The sequence below is a fragment of the Canis lupus genome, chromosome 22, assembly GCF_003254725.2.
Source record: "Canis lupus dingo isolate Sandy chromosome 22, ASM325472v2, whole genome shotgun sequence".
NCBI lineage: Eukaryota > Metazoa > Chordata > Mammalia > Carnivora > Canidae > Canis > Canis lupus.
Genome location: NC_064264.1, coordinates 9,550,552 through 9,566,480, shown reverse-complemented (window position 1 = coordinate 9,566,480; position 15,929 = coordinate 9,550,552). Strand labels below are relative to the sequence as shown.

The 15,929-nt window shown below is 35.9% G+C and overlaps 1 protein-coding gene across 4 annotated transcripts in view; it reads right to left on the bottom strand.

The window, feature by feature from the left end:
* ELF1 (E74 like ETS transcription factor 1) overlaps positions 1-15,929 on the bottom strand; it is a 106,262-nt gene that overhangs the window by 68,011 nt on the left and 22,322 nt on the right. Inside the window, exon 1 of one of the 4 annotated variants that reach the window (XM_035704350.2) lies at positions 10,803-10,977. The exons of 1 other annotated variant lie outside the window; for it this stretch is intronic. The gene's annotated coding sequence lies outside the window, so the exon portion shown is untranslated. Of the gene's footprint in view, positions 1-10,802; positions 10,978-15,929 lie in introns of those variants that run through there. 2 more of the 4 variants (XM_035704349.2, XM_025478141.3) reach the window with 2 other exon arrangements.

The window sequence follows — 15,929 nt, the reverse complement described above, 5'->3', positions numbered from 1 at the left end:
AGTTCATTGATAGAGTTTCAGAATCCCTTTGCACTAACCTTTAAGAAACCAGAATTTGGGGTGCTGGGTAGCTCAGTTGGTTGAGTGTCCACCTTTGGTGTGGGTCATGATCTGGGAGTGCTGGGATGGAGTCTCACATTGTGCTCCCTGCTCAGTGTGGAGTCTGCTTCTCCCTCTGCCCCCCGCCCCCGCTTGTATTCTCTCTCTCTATCATAAATAAATAAAAATCTTAAAAAAAAAAAAAAGAAATTAGCATTTGTTGAGTTTTGGTGTATAGTATCAAAGAAAAAAAAATCCACAATTATCTAAAGTGGCTATTAAAATACATCTCCCTTTTCCAACTAGACACCTGTATTAGGCTAAATTTTCTTCATATTCTTCAACCAAAGCAACACATTGCAACAGATTGAATGCAGAAGCAGATATGAAAATCTAGCTATCTTCCTTTATACCAAAGATTAAGTAAAGATTTGCACTCCTTTTGATACAGTTTTTGAAAACAGTTGTCAGGGTTCCTGGGTGACTCAGTTGGTTAAGTGCCTTCGACTCAGGTCATGATGCCCAGGATCCTGGGATCGAACATCACACTGGGCTCCCTGCTCAGCACGGAGCCTGCTTCTTCCTCTCCCTCTGCCTCTCCACCTCCCTCATACCTTCTCTCATGCTCTTGCTCTCTTATGCGCTCCTGCTCAAATAAGTAAAAAAAATCTTTTTAAAAAAAGAAAAGAAAGTTATACTGATAACTGTAACTCATATAAAAGCTCTTTGTGATCCTCAATCATTTTGAAGAGTATAAAGAAAAATTTTGAGAAGACAGTATAAAAAAAGTTTGTAAACTGCTGTTGCTATTAAGACCAGTGGTTCAAATATCTTCATAGCTTAATCTTTGTTCCCATCCTTAAATTTTCTTTAAAATAGAATCCTACAACAGAGATTATTATTTCAAAAGAGAGGTACACTTTCAAAGCTTTGATATAAGTCAAGTGCTATCCAGAAGGCTTTTCGGTTAATACTGATATCAAAAGAATACATGCAGGCACATTTAATGGTCTTTTCACCATCACACAGTACTTTAATTTTTGTCACTATGACAGGCAAAAAATGTAACTTCATTTAATTTGCATTCCTTTACTAGCAAGCTTAATATTTTAATATTAAATATAATTACTTAAACATAATTATACTAAGTATATATTACATATTTATATAATCACTAATTAATTTTATAATGTACTAAATATAAATATAATAACAATACTCTCCAATTTTTTTTAAAGATTTTATTTATTTGAGAGAGCAAGCAAGAGAGAGCACAAGCAGGGGGAGGGGCAGAGGCAGAGGGAGAAGCAGGCTTCCTGCCAAGCAGAGAGCCCAAAGTGGGGCTTGATCCCAGGATCCTGGAATCGTAACCACTGAAGGCAGATGCCTAACTGATTGAGCCACCCAGGTACCCCAACACTCTCCCCAGTTTTAGTGACTTTTGCTGTTATTTGTGGAAGGAACTTGGAGGGGCACAAATAAATTTATGGTAAAAGTCATCAACTATCTTCATTATTGGGAAAAAAACCTCCAAACTAGTGCTTTTATCTAGTTCTGGTTTAGAACACTCATGTTTTTCAAACTCTGATTTAATTTATGTAAAACTCTGCTTTAGTAGCAACAGGAGAAAAGACTGAATCAAATGCTGTAAGTACCAGTGATCTATTAAATTACCCAATCTTAGGCAAGTTACTTATCATAGTTTCATAAATAAAAATTAAGAATGGAAAAAAAATATGTAAGAATGATATTTAAAATGCTGGTTGCAATCATGCGACATTCTTTTGGTGTCAAGATCCATTTATACTCTTAAAAATTATTGAGGACCACAAAGAGCTTTTGTTTCCATGGGTTATATTTGTCAATATATAAATTCTTTAGAAGGATGGGCTATTACTATTTATTAAATGCCCTTTACAGGAATCTTTTTTCAGAGGAACAGTTTATTGAGAACTCTCCAGGATACATTTTTTTCCTTAGTAAAATAAAGCTGTTAAAAATACAAGTTCTAGTATGCTTTCTTCATCTCAGTATATCACCAGTACTTTGAAGACCACTAATATAATGTATCTGTAACTTTCTCTAATCCTTGTGTATATTAGAACATATTTTAAATGGAATAAGTAAAGCATATGTATATAATTTATAAAGTTTCTATGTTTTGTTCACTGATATATTCTCCAGCATCAAGAATAATGCCTAACAGATAATAAATAATTGTTGAATGAATCAGTAAATTACATAGGCTGAAAAGGAATTTAATTTAATTTATTTATTTATTTATTTTATTTATTTTATTTTATTTTTAGGAATTTAATTTAAAAAGTTCAGGAGACCTCTGAACTCCATGACTTATGAGAATCCTTCTAAGTAAAATTCTAGGATTTCTACTTCCATTTGTTCTTCTCTGTCCCTGCCATCCCTGCCACTATACACACACACACACACACACACACACACACACACACACACTGTGGGGAAAATCCTAGAACTAAGAGAGCCAAGAGGTCATTATGAAAGCAAAAACCTGGATTAAGATCTATGTTTTCACTTTTTAAAAAAGACTTTATTTATTTATGTAACAGAGAGAGAATACACACACGGGGAGTGGGAGAGGGAGAAGTAGGCTCCCCATTGAGCAAGGAGCCTAATGTCAGCTGGATCCCAGGATCCCAGATCATGACCTGAGCCTAAGGCAGATGTTTAACTAATTGTTTTAATAGCAATTCCCACAATTATATTACTAAATTTTGGAAATCTTACATAGGGATTCCACATGAAGTTTGTAACAAAAAAAAAAATCACTAAAGATATAAGGATTGCTACCATTATAGTAAGAATTTTAAGGAAGCAAGATGAAAACCATTTATGTCAATAAATCTGGTTAGATGCAAAAGTCTAATTTGGGGTATTAGCTTATCAGAGTTTATCAGTAGTGTCAATTAATACTCTATCAATTGTGTTTTATGAATCTTTCTGTTCAGAAATGTGTGGGGTTTTTTAAAGATTTTTATTTGATAGTGTGCATGTGCACACAGTGCGGGAAGGGGGGGTGCAGAGGGAGGAGAAGACTCCTTACTGAGCACAGAGCCAGATGTAGGGCTTGATTCCCAGTCCAGGGATTATAACCTGAGCTGAAGGGAGCTGCCTAACTAACTAAACCACTCAGGCGCCCCAGAAATGTGTTTTTGAGTAGTATCTGAACATGGGAGGAGTCTAAATACTAAAATATTTCTTACAAACTATAGCTCCAACTTGTTAACGGATCTCAACTGGAAGTTACCCGTCAGAAGTATATCTAGAGCCATCTTATTAGTTATATAGGACAGACACACAGCCATACAACTTAGCTCTCAATCAAGCTAACCTTTCACTGAAACAGGCAGTTGACATTTTTTATGTAGAGTTTACTTATCATTTTTAAAAGTCAACTTCTGCTCCTCATCAAATTAATGTTATTTCTCAGTTATGTATAAATGTTAGGACAAAAATAAACTCCTTACACAGCAAAATTTGTTAGGAAGTAATTCAACCAAAGTGAAAGAAGACATTTACATCATCCAGATTTACACTAATATTTTACCATAATTTGATCCAGATTCTTAAGAAAAAAAGTCACATATAGCTAAAGCCTCCTATATATACCTCTCTAATGTCATTTTACCCCTCCCAACTATTTTAAATTTGATGTTGCCCCCATATTTTTATACCTTTAATATATATGTATCAATAATCATATTGTTTTTATGTACATAACTGGAACTATATTGTATTTATTCTATTAAAAATTTAATCCAAAATTGTTTGAAATAACTCTAGTTAATAAATGACAGACATGGTAAACTATCTAACGGTCAAAATTTTTTTTTAAAGATTTTATTTTTTTATTCACAAGAGACACAGAAAGAGAGAGAGAGAGAAAGGCAGAGGCACAGGTAGAGGGAAAAGCAGGCTCCATGCAGGGAGCCCGACATGGGACTCAATCCCAGGTCTCTAGGATCATGCCCTGGGCTGGAGGCGGTGCTAAACCGCTGAGCCACCTGGGCTGCCCTAATGGTCAAATATTTTATATCTGCAACTTACTCTGAAGTGCATCAATTGCCCATCTGTTTAGGGTCCTTACGAATTTTACCCCCTAGGACAATACACCATAGTAAGATGCTGAATGGGTAAGAAGGCATCAATGGCAGTCATCTGTTCCCAGGAAAGATATTGAAGAACTCTAAATTATCTTAAACTATCCATTCTGTCCACGCTCTTGGTAAACAACTCTCATACCTCAGTGTGATGATACTGCCGCCTTAGAGAACTCTTGCACATATGTTCCATGAACCATATGCAAGAATGTGCCCAGAGTGGAAACAATCTAATGTCATCAACAAGAGAGAGTAAATACATTCTGGTCTAGACAGACAGTGGAATACAATGCAACAATTAAAATTAATTAAGGCAAATCTCAGAGGGTTAAATGAAACAAGTCACTATAGAGTATACATGGTGCTGATTCCATTCACATCAAGTTGAAAGGGGTATAAATTTAAGGAAAAGGTTATCACAAAAGTTGGATAGTAATTATTTTTAAGGAGAAACAAACAGGGGGACTTCTAACATAATGAGCCTACTTCTTAACCTAAGTTGTTGTGTAATAGGTAAACACTCTGTAATCATATTTAAGCTGTATATGTTTTATATATTCTCCTACATGCACATTTCAGCTTTAAAACAAAAAAAAAGAGAATGAATTGACCTCATTACATTACTAAGCTTCCATTTAGTATTTTGATATAAAAAAAGATGCATGTAAACAGTTATTAATTCAACACCTCATATTTATAGTTTTAGTTCCATTGTTCATAGGACTGTTTTCTAAAACTTAAAAAATAACCAATTTTCCTTCATTTAGATTTTTTTAATTACACCATACAACTCTGCACACACATGAACCACTATAAAACCAGGCATCCATCCATCATACAGATAATGAACTTCACTTGACTTTTTAATAAGTCATACTAGCTCTGGCTACCTTGAAGAACTTTTACGATATAGGGCAAAAGATTAGACAAGGATAGAGCCAAGAAAACAAATTTTAAAAACACCACCACCAAAACCCAAAAAAACTTCTCTAAGAAATAGTTGCCTCTGGACAGCAGGTGAGGGGAAAAGGAGGGAGGCTGCTTTTCATCCTTCTAGTCTTTCAGATTTTAAACATAATGTGCATATATCACTTTGTTACCTTTTTAATATAAAAATTCTTAAATAAGTCTCCAAACTCTAGAAGGCATTCATATTGCTTACAGTTGCCTTATTATTTTTTTTAATACTAGCTGTTAATCTCAGGCTGTAAAATATGGAGACAAAAGAGAGCTGACACCTACTACTCAGCAATTACAAGGCAAATGAAAGAGAAGTTCCGAATTTCTACAGGAGTAAGAGAATGAACCTGAAAAGAGACGTTTAGGAAAAGTTTTCTAACTCATAATATTTATAACTGGCAGAGAAGAAATCAAAATGCTTTTGTTTTTTTATTTTATTTATTCATGATAGGCACACAGTGAGAGAGAGAGAGAGAGGTAGAGACATAGGCAGAGGGAGAAGCAGGCTCCATGCACCGGGAGCCCGACGTGGGATTCGATCCCGGGTCTCCAGGATCGCGCCCTGGGCCAAAGGCAGACGCTGCGCCACCCAGGGATCCCTCAAAATGCTTTTGCATAGAAATTTGTACAACCAAAGCTCAGGTGCATAATTTTTTCCTCTCTGCCAACAAAACAAATAGCACACGGGTTATTTTCTTATAAACGGTGAAATACCTCAACAGTTGTAGCACAGATCAAGAGCTACTTTTACTCTAGTATACATACACCATCTGACAAGACACAAGATAGAGGTGACACAAAAAACTTTCTTTTAGTAGGCTCTCATACTAATGGGAAAAAGATTGCTCCAATAGTCGAAAACTGCCCTAATCACTTCAGCTGACTCAGTGATATTACTAATTCAATTTCTACCATCTATATGAAGCAGCTCCTAAGCAGAGGAACAAAATATTCTGACTAAATGATGGAAGCAATAATTATTTTCAGACTATTCAAGTGATGGGACTGTTCTTCTCACCCCTACAAAAGTCTGTGAACACTTATGTTCCATTAGATGGGATGTAATATGAGGTAAAGCCTACAAATATGCAATCAGTGGAGTTAAAGTCCAAAGAAACCTCAAAAAGCATATCCAAGCATCACATGGTATTTAAAAACAAAACAAAACAGGGGCACCTGGGTGGCTCAGTTGGGTAAGCATCTGCCTTTGGCTCAGGTCATGATTCCAGAGTCCCCCAATGGAGCCTACATTCCCACTGGGCTTCCCGCTCAGCGAGGAGCCTGCTTCTCCCTCCCCCTTTGTCCCTCCCCCTGCGCCTTCTCTCCCTTTCACTCACTCTCTCCCAAATAAATTAAATCTTAAAAAAAAAAAAAAAAATTAAAACAGGGGATCCCTGGGTGGCTCAGTGGTTTAACATCTGCCTTTGGCCCAGGGCATGATCCCTCTCTCTCTCTCTCACTCTCTCATGAATAAATAAAATCTTTAAAAAATTTTAAAACAAAACAAAACAAAAAAATGCCTCCTTTCCAGGTTCAAAACAATTGCAAGTAGTAACGGTGTGTTTCCCAGGAGAGGATTTTCAAAGGCTATAAATGCTACCTTAAATCAGGAAAGGGATGTCTTGCCTAGAACCCCAAGGACAAAGGAATGAAGAAAGAAAGGAATGAAGTACCAGCTAGTACTAAAAAAACTAACATTGGGAAAGTGATGGCTCACTGAGATAAGGAAGAGGCTAATTTCACTTGGGAAAAAAATAATTAGCTTAATTATTTACTGTGGTCAAGAGAGTGGTGGGTCTGTGAGTGAGAGGGAAAAAAGCAGAATTAGAGAAGCAGAAAAAAGGAGAGCCACAAAGTTGAAAGACACAGAGCAGCAAAAAGTGTATTAAAGAAAAGAATAACTGGGGTAGGTAGAGAAAGTAAGTTCTAATATTGATAATAAACTACTCCAGTCACTTTCTTTACTTACCAGAGGCTGCAGGCTTTAAAATATCCCTGGTTGCTTAAAAGTCCAAACATTAAACTGCTAAGTAACTGACTGACTGCTCTTCTTAAACCTATACTCTTTTTCTTAAAGTGTGGCCTACAAGCGCTTGCACCACAATCACCTAGGGTAATTATTAAAAATGCTGACTGATAACCCAAACTCTGTGCCTAATGAATCAGAATCTTGGGGTGGGAGCCAGGTGATTCTCCATTACACCAAGGGTTGAAAATTACTGCTTTAAAATATACTACCAGGCAAGTATTCATTTTTTCTTTGAATGGTTATGATGTGCAGATACCAGACAGAGGAAGCTAAGGGCCACATGCCTTTTAAAGACTTGCCACCCCAGGATGCCTGGGTGACTTAGTGGTTGAGCGTCTGCCTTTGGCTCAGGGTATGATCCTGGGATCAAGTCCCACATCGTGCTCCCTGCATGGACATGCCTGCTTCTCCTTCTGCCTATGTCCCTGCCCCACCCCCCACTCTGTGTCTCTCATGAATAAATAAAATCTTAAAAAAAAAAAAAGAAAGAAAGAAAGAAAGACTTGCTACCCCTAACTTTAGCAGAACTTCCCCAACTGAGTAACCAAGGGTTTGATGCAGCAAATCATAACTGTCTGTTCATATGTGCTCAGTATTTTGTCAAAGTTTCAACGAGACAGAAAAATACAACAAAACCTCTCTGATCTCAAAGAGCTTACATTCTTATTGGTGAAGACACTCTTCTTAACACTAAGCAAATGATATTCTTTCTTCAATACTAATAATTTCTCAAAAAAAAAATAGTTTCTCAAGATCCATAGTCTTCCCTATTTTAAGTTTGGGTCATGTTTCACCTCTAGGCAAATAGTCTGAATCTGAATATAACTTCTCATTGGTTTGGTTCCATTCTTATTTCACCCCCATGCTATCTTGCCCTGTTTTCCCGGTAAGAATCTAGGTTTATGAGGAGAGAGCCTGTGTTTTCTAGCTGTTTCTGTGCTGTCATTTGCTTAGGATAATGATGACCACATTGTGGGAGGTCTGATATTGAACTGGGTTAGGGGATTTGGAGATGTAAGAGATTCAACAGTTACAAGCAAAGTACTTTTAAAAAACCAAGTTTCAGACTTAAAGGCAGATCTGAAGTAAATTTTGGCCACTCCAATAAAATACATCAAAAAGTTAACAAAGATTTTGCATGCTCAGAAGATTCAAAAGTGCCTAGTATGTATAGTAAACTCTCAAAGGAGGAGAGAGAAGACACAACAAACAAATGGAATAAGATTACTAATTCTGGAAAGTTTCAGTTCAAGATGGAGTATAGAGTTTAGAAACTTCTAGATTTTGTAAACTCATATGCAAAGTTTAACACACACACTTTAATAGAACAAGGTATCATATTAAACAGTATTTGTCTTCCTAGAAGGACAGGAGATAAAAAGCAGAAATGAATCTGTCTTTGTATCTACAAGGTCAAAGCAAATTCCCAACTCCTTATATTTCCAACTCCCCTAGACCCGTCTTAAACCAGCAACGTCATAAACTATGAAAATGTTCCAATAATGAAAACAAGCAGTGGTGGAAATGAAACAAATGCAACATCTCCTCTCTGATGAATAAAGGAAACTAGTTTGAACACATTTTCAGAATCACTGGTTAATTCATTTGGTTGCATCTTACTACCAAGCAACTTAATTAAGGTTTTTTTTATTCTTAAAGAAACAGAGCCCATTTCAAACAAAGCATCACTTGTTAGTGTGGACTAGCAGGAGCAACTCCAGGGTGGAAGCCCTGCCACTAAGCACTGAGCGACCTTGAGGGAGTCACAAGACCTCTTCGGGCCACTATAGTGTCTTCATCCATACGTCCATACTGTTCATACGAGTGAGGCAGCTGGACGACCTCCAGTCTTTTTCAGTGCTCAAGTTTTTTAAATGGGTAATTCTCAGTTTAATTCTGATGACTCGATCTAAGTTTATATTCCACCTTATGAAAGGAAAAGGAGTGGGAAGACTACTGAGTAAGTTTCTCTGGCCTTCCCTTGCTTCCATGCTTTTTTTCCACCCTTCCCTTCTCCTTTGAAGTTCCACTTCAGTCTCTGTCACATAGGTAAGAGCCTGAAATATATGACCGGTACCTATTTGACTTAAACTAGATCATCCCCTTAATTTTTAAGAAACTAAATTATCCTACTTCTCTTTAATAAATAAAATCTTATTTAGTTATTTGTATGCCCCTAGATTTTTCTCTTATGGGTCACCAGCTATTGAAAACTTAAAGAGAAAAAAAGAAAAAAGGTTTCAATTAGATTTTTCACACAGGCCAGAGGAGAAGTAAACACAGCCTCTACTTACTCAAAGGCTGACTAAACCAGCAAGATGCAGAGACAAAGATGAGAGCAGGCAGCTCAGAGCTGAACTAGTAAAATGTCTGCTATGCCTTTCCTGCAAAACCATAGAAGTGAGACCTGTTCATAGAATAATCCTTTCCCAGAGTCAGAAGTAATAACTGCCTCTATATCCTTCCCTAAAAAAACACTTAGAAAATTAGCAACAGCAAATTCCCTTAAAAAACAGCAAAATATTATATAGTCAATAATACATGACTTTTTGGTTTCCAAAAATTTTATTCATAATCACTGCATGTTCAAATTTTACTTGCATTCAAATTTTAATTTCATAAATAGCTTTCAGAAGTAAAGTACTACTGCACCCAGCTTCTCAGAGGACCTAGAATTTCAAGGCACATCAGAATATACGCTGGCCAGAACTTCATCATTTCAACAATGATAAATATTCCAGGAAGAGACTCCGCAATATTTTCTTTTACACAAAAGGTACTACTTTTTTTTTTCCTTTAAAACAAGCAAATTTTAAGAACAGTGATACAGGAGGAAGGCCAGTACTCTTTTACTTTTTCTTTATACACAAATTGAAATACTTCATGTTCTTTCAGAAGCTAGTCATGCATCTAAGGTTGCTCTTCACAGTAAGTTTCCAGTGTGAATTATACAACTTTATTATTATTTTTCTAATAGTAGATGAACTGTTCTAGTCTTTCTTGTGCTTTAATAACCCCTTTAACTTGTTACCTAAATGATTGCCCATTTTCCTTAAACTTCTATCTCGTTTTCAAAAATGAATGTTTAGTATAATTTCATTAACTTAAGAAAAAAGAAAAGGACAGAACAGTCAATGAGTAACACCTATGAGTGAGTTATCCCCAAACGTCCCTTTAGCCAAAATGCCAAAACAAAACTTGTGTCTCTGAAATTTTTTTCTTAATGCCCGTATCACACACGAATAGTACGGTTTGCTTAACTGTAGCTTTCTGGCTATCCCCACAAGTACAATTCGATTTTTTTAAAACGAAAATTTGACCGAAGTTTGTTTTGTGGTATGAAAAAGAAAGAAAGAAAAATCTCCTTTATTCTCAAGTCACACAGGGAAAGAAAGAAAAAAAAAAAATCATACAAAACATTAAAAAATGCTTTTCCAGGAAGATCTAAAACTTTCCAGAATTTGAATGCTTTGTTTCCCCCCTAGCAGCTAAGCGCAATCAGGCATGTGACTGACTACACACATTTTTTCAGAGTTAAAGAACACATTCAGCCATGTTCTGCGACAGGTAAGAACCACCCTCCGTTTATCAGCTCAGGAAACAGCCAGAAGCAAACACACAAAATCCTAACAAGTTACCTTCAAATATTCTCGTTCTCTTTTTGTCCTTTGGGCTTGAAAATAAAAAGCAATCCGGCAAGTTTTATGCTGTTAAAATGGCTCCTGTAGATTGGGGAAGTGGTGTCTGTGCTTCAGCCTATGAGTCATACATGAAACTAAGTGTTTCTAAGGGAGGCACGCCCATGTTGCTGTGGACCCAATTATCCTGCTGGGTCAAACATGCAAATCTACAGGTAAAAAAAAAAGAGGAGAGGTATAGAAAAAGGAGGGGCATAGAGCCAAGGAGCAAGATCTACCTTGATTAAACCATTATTCAGCTCATGCTAATTACCATAATTTAAAATTAACAACAGAAAAATAGAAATCAGGATCTACAAGGAAACAAAATTAACACCGTATGTTGTTTTAAAAAAATTAAATCTCAACTTTAAAAATTATCTTAATATATCAAGTAAGTAAAACTATGAAAAGAAAAACAGTGTGGGAGGGAATGGAAGAGAGACAGCAAATTTTCTGGCTTTTAATTTAACAATGGACTGGTGAGTCTAACCAGGCTACTCATTAACCCTTACAATGAAAGGGGTATATTGCTGGAAAATGTAATCTAGAAAAGCTAGCAAACTACAGTATCAGATGAGATTTACAAGTTCACTAAATATAAAATCTACTTCCTAATTTTCTAATTCAAAGTTCAGTGGAAAAATAAGTATGAATTAATCTGATTTGTAAAATTTAAACAAATCCAGAGTTAGTAAGGAACCAAAGTATAATACAGCAAAATGATTTTAAACTGCAAGCTTGATAAAGCTCTATTTTAAACAAATTACCAATGCAATCATGGTTCATGATTCTACTACTTAGAAGTGACAGCCACAGTTTTAACTTTCAAACAAAATTATCCACAAATAAAAGCCTACCATGGGCCAGGCACCCTGCTGCACCATACATGGTGATCCTAAGGCTGCCAACGAAAGACATGGACAGTGAAGTTTTGCTCTCCAAGTCCTCATACACCCGACAAGGTGCCCAAGCAGCTGAAATGTTAGTACAACTACTTAAGCCCTGTCCCCTGGGTGAATATTAATTAATTTATTCTAAGTAAGGGCTTAAATTGGTCAAAATGGCTTGAAAGCATTAAGCGCTTTCAAAAGTGCTTTACATGATAAAATGCTACTCACTAGCTAGCCTTCATCTTAATATTTTACAAAAAGTAAATAGGATTTGGCAAGGTTTTCTCCCTTTAATTAATTACTTGGAAGTAATTACTCTGCCTTACTAGAGGCACAGCTGAGAGGACAAGCTGTCACTGACTCAGACGGGGAACTTTACAAACGGCTACAAAACGTAATGATTGTGAACCGACTTTCTGCCCATTAAGTGCCTATTTATTCCATTCTGCTGAACACTGTTTGATTTACCTTTTCACTAAGATAATCCCCATGGTTTAACAAATTATTAATAAAAAATTATGCTAAAAAGAAAAACACATCACTTTTTCTACTGTCAAACGTCATATTCAGTTAGCTTACTTTAGAGCTCATTTATTTAGAATGACTGCTTGGATCCCAAACAAGAAGGTCCTCTGAGCAGTCATAGGAGATGTTCACTGGAAAATTCCCAAGTCGTTTCCCAGTGCTGACATTTATTTTAGACCATATTCATGTAAGCCCAATAATTTAATTATCTTTTAGCTAATTAGAAATAGAAGTTATAAGAGTGAATGAAAGAGGGAATAGTGAAAGGATGATGTCAGAATGAACAAATGAGTAGATAAGAGAAGACTAAAAAAAAAAAAAAAAAACAACCTGTAAAACTCCAAATAAATATAACTTTAAAAGTCCTGGGACCTGGAGCCATCTTATAAGGTCAAAAAGTTCTACATGCTCCCTACATATATTGTCAAACAGTAAATGCCTTGAAGTCAGCATTACTATGATAAAGGTCTTTGAAATACAAAGTGAATAAGTATGTCAAATCTTTTAGGAAGTATGGATACATAAAAGGAGAAGCTTCTGCTATTGAGAAAATCCATAAATAAAGTACCTCAATTACCTGATAATGGCAGATATTTGGAAAATAACTTAAGAGAAGTACTTTTGACCACCAGTATGTAGAAGTGAAGTAAGAGACATAAATTGAAAATAGTCACCCTCTTTCAACAGCAACAAATATCTTAGCTGTTCCTAGGGAGATGATTCCAGAGTTGCTATTACAAGAAAGTTCCCCTTTGCTCAGGGGTGTCCCTATAAGCATTGTTTTACTACCCACAGAAATTGGATCCTAGTTATAGTCACAGCCCCAAGAAATCAATTTCCATTAAAAAAAAAAAAAAAAAAAAAAAAAAAAAGGTTGGCAAGCAGTTCAGCAGAGGTTCTAGAGCCAATCTGCTTGGGTGTAAATCCCAGCTCTACAACCTGTTAGCTGTGTGTTCCTGGGCTATATTTAACAATCCTGCAGCCTAACTTTTTTATCTGTGATTTAGGCTAATAGTACCCACCCTCCTCAAAAGAGTATTATGAGCATTAAAACCAGTGTATGTACTACTATGCTTAATAAAGAACTTTCATAACTCAAAAATAAGAAAACAAACTAGTTTTTAAAAGTCAAACGATCTGAATAGACACTTCACCAAAAAGAGATACAGATGGCAAATACGCACAGAAAAAAATCTCAACATCCTTACTCAACAGAAAAATGCAAATTAAAGTCACAATACCACTAGGATAACAAAAACAAACAAACCTGACAATACCACGTGTTGGAGAGGATATAGAGCAACTATAAATCTCATACACTGCTGGTGAGAATGCAAACTGGTACAGCCTATTTGGAAAACATTTTTTTTTTTTTTTGTAAAACTAAACATATACTTAGACGATCTGACAGTCTGAATCCTAGATATATGCCCAAGAGAAATGAAAATATAGGTCTACAAAAAAAGTTCTACCCAAGTATTTATGGCAGTTTTAGTCAGAATCACCAAATACAGGATACCCCAATGTCCATAAACTGGAGAATGGTTAAACACATTGTGGTATATCCATACAACGGAATGCTATTAACAATACAAAGGTATGAACTTCTGAAATATAGCTACCACTCCGCATTAGGGAGTGAAAGGAGTCAGACTCAAAATCTGTACTGGAACACTCTGGGAAAAGGCAAAATAAAAAGAATTCCTATCAGTGGTTCCCAGGGCTTAGGGATGAGGGGAGGAAACTGAATACAAAGCGGAACAAGGAAACTGTTTGGGGTGATGGACGTCCCTGTTTGGGGTGATGGGCATATTCTGAATAGTGATTGTGCTATTGGTTCTATAACCTATATATGTTGTCAAAAAACCTACAACTATACATCAAAATAGGACAAACTGTACTGTATATAAACACTTATCTCAATAAAGACCTGACTTTAAAAAGAAATCTAGTTCATGTGTAATACAGTTACTAATATTATACTGGGCACTAAGTTAGCACTTTATATATATTAACTATTATTATGCTTCACAGTAGAAGCACAGAAACAGTAACAGATGGTTCAGGATGAGAAAGTTAAGTCAATCTCTAAACTGTTACATAAATAAAATGTGGCATCTTCAGCTTGTTGATGTATATAATGTACCTATACATATTGTAAATACATTTATTTGTAAAATCAGGAATATACCAAGTCAGGATATACCTTAATATGAAGTACTCATGGCTGCCTGGAGGAATTTTCAGCATTTATATTTGAGCTGACCTAATCCTTTAGGTCAATTGAGTGAAATGAATGCCAACTAAAGCTAAAACACTGTTTATTTCTTTCTTTAAAACAGAACTTATGAAAAGAATTTACTGAGTAAGCGAGGACTCTCTTCTTCCCTTTTATTGTGACTGCTTCTCTTTTAACTCAAATTTGAAAACTTCTAGTGCCTAAGAACATAGAACAGTCTAATGCTTGTATCTAGGAAAGCTGGGCTTAAAAAAAAAAGCATTGCTTTGAATCTGTCCCATCATTCAGGAGCCAACATGCTATTATTACAGGAGATGGAAGAAGCAAAGATCAAACCATTAAAATGATAAATGACCAAAATCACTATTATCTACTACTTAAACATAAAAATACAATTTAAAAGACTGAGATTCAGTGTTATAAATATTTTAGTTGCAAACAATTTTATTGATGTTAACACCTCTCAAAGTATCATCCCAGGTTCTGAAAAACATGCATTTCCAAGTGCGAGCTTAATTGTCAGACAATAGTGAATTCTCTATTACCTATCACTAGAATTTGGTTAAACCAAGGCCTTCCCTCCTTCCTTCCTTCCTTTCTGCACAGATTACTAGGACCTATCTATAAGTAATATTTCCTGGACAAGTGTCGATGTGTTTTAAGAGGCATACCAAAGTTAAAAGGGGCCAGGGCTTTGGATAGTTTTGCTTACTAATGTATTCTTTTCATTTAGACAGGGCCCAGAACACAGCAGAAACTGAGAGACACAAACAATTAACTTTTCTAAAACAGTTTATTGAAGGAAAATTATAGCATATCAGGATTTTACCACACTCTGAAATATTATTTAAAGATGTGATCTGGCCTGTGATTTGATATTGCAGAATTCATGTACCTACCTGTGTTACAAGGTTCAATTGTAGGTATGATTTTGGGTGTTAGACTTTCCTTGATTGTCAAAAATAACCAAGAATTGATTGTACAATTATATTCTTTATGATGCTCCCAGGTAATATGTTGACTGCAATCTCAAATCTCATATAGACATGATATTATATCTACAGTTAAATTTTAAATCAGTATTAAAGACAATGTATCTTTTACTTCAGTGGATTGTGAGAGATGTAGCTACCTCTGAATTACCTAAAGGAGCTTTCATGCCTACTCCAGGAACAGATTCAATAATATGGGTAGCACCCAGGCATAGGAGAACCACTGCTCTGCTGCTCTGTAGCCTAGAATCTAATGGAGTTGGTGGGGTGTCTGGGTGGCTCAGTCGGTTAAGCAGGTGCCTTTGGCTCAGGTCATGATTTTGGGATCCTGGGATGGAGCTCCACATCAGGCTCCCTGTTCAGTGGGAAGTCTGCTTCTCCGTCTCCCTTGTTCCACAGCTCATTCCCTGTCTTTTTCAAATAAATAAATAAAATCTTA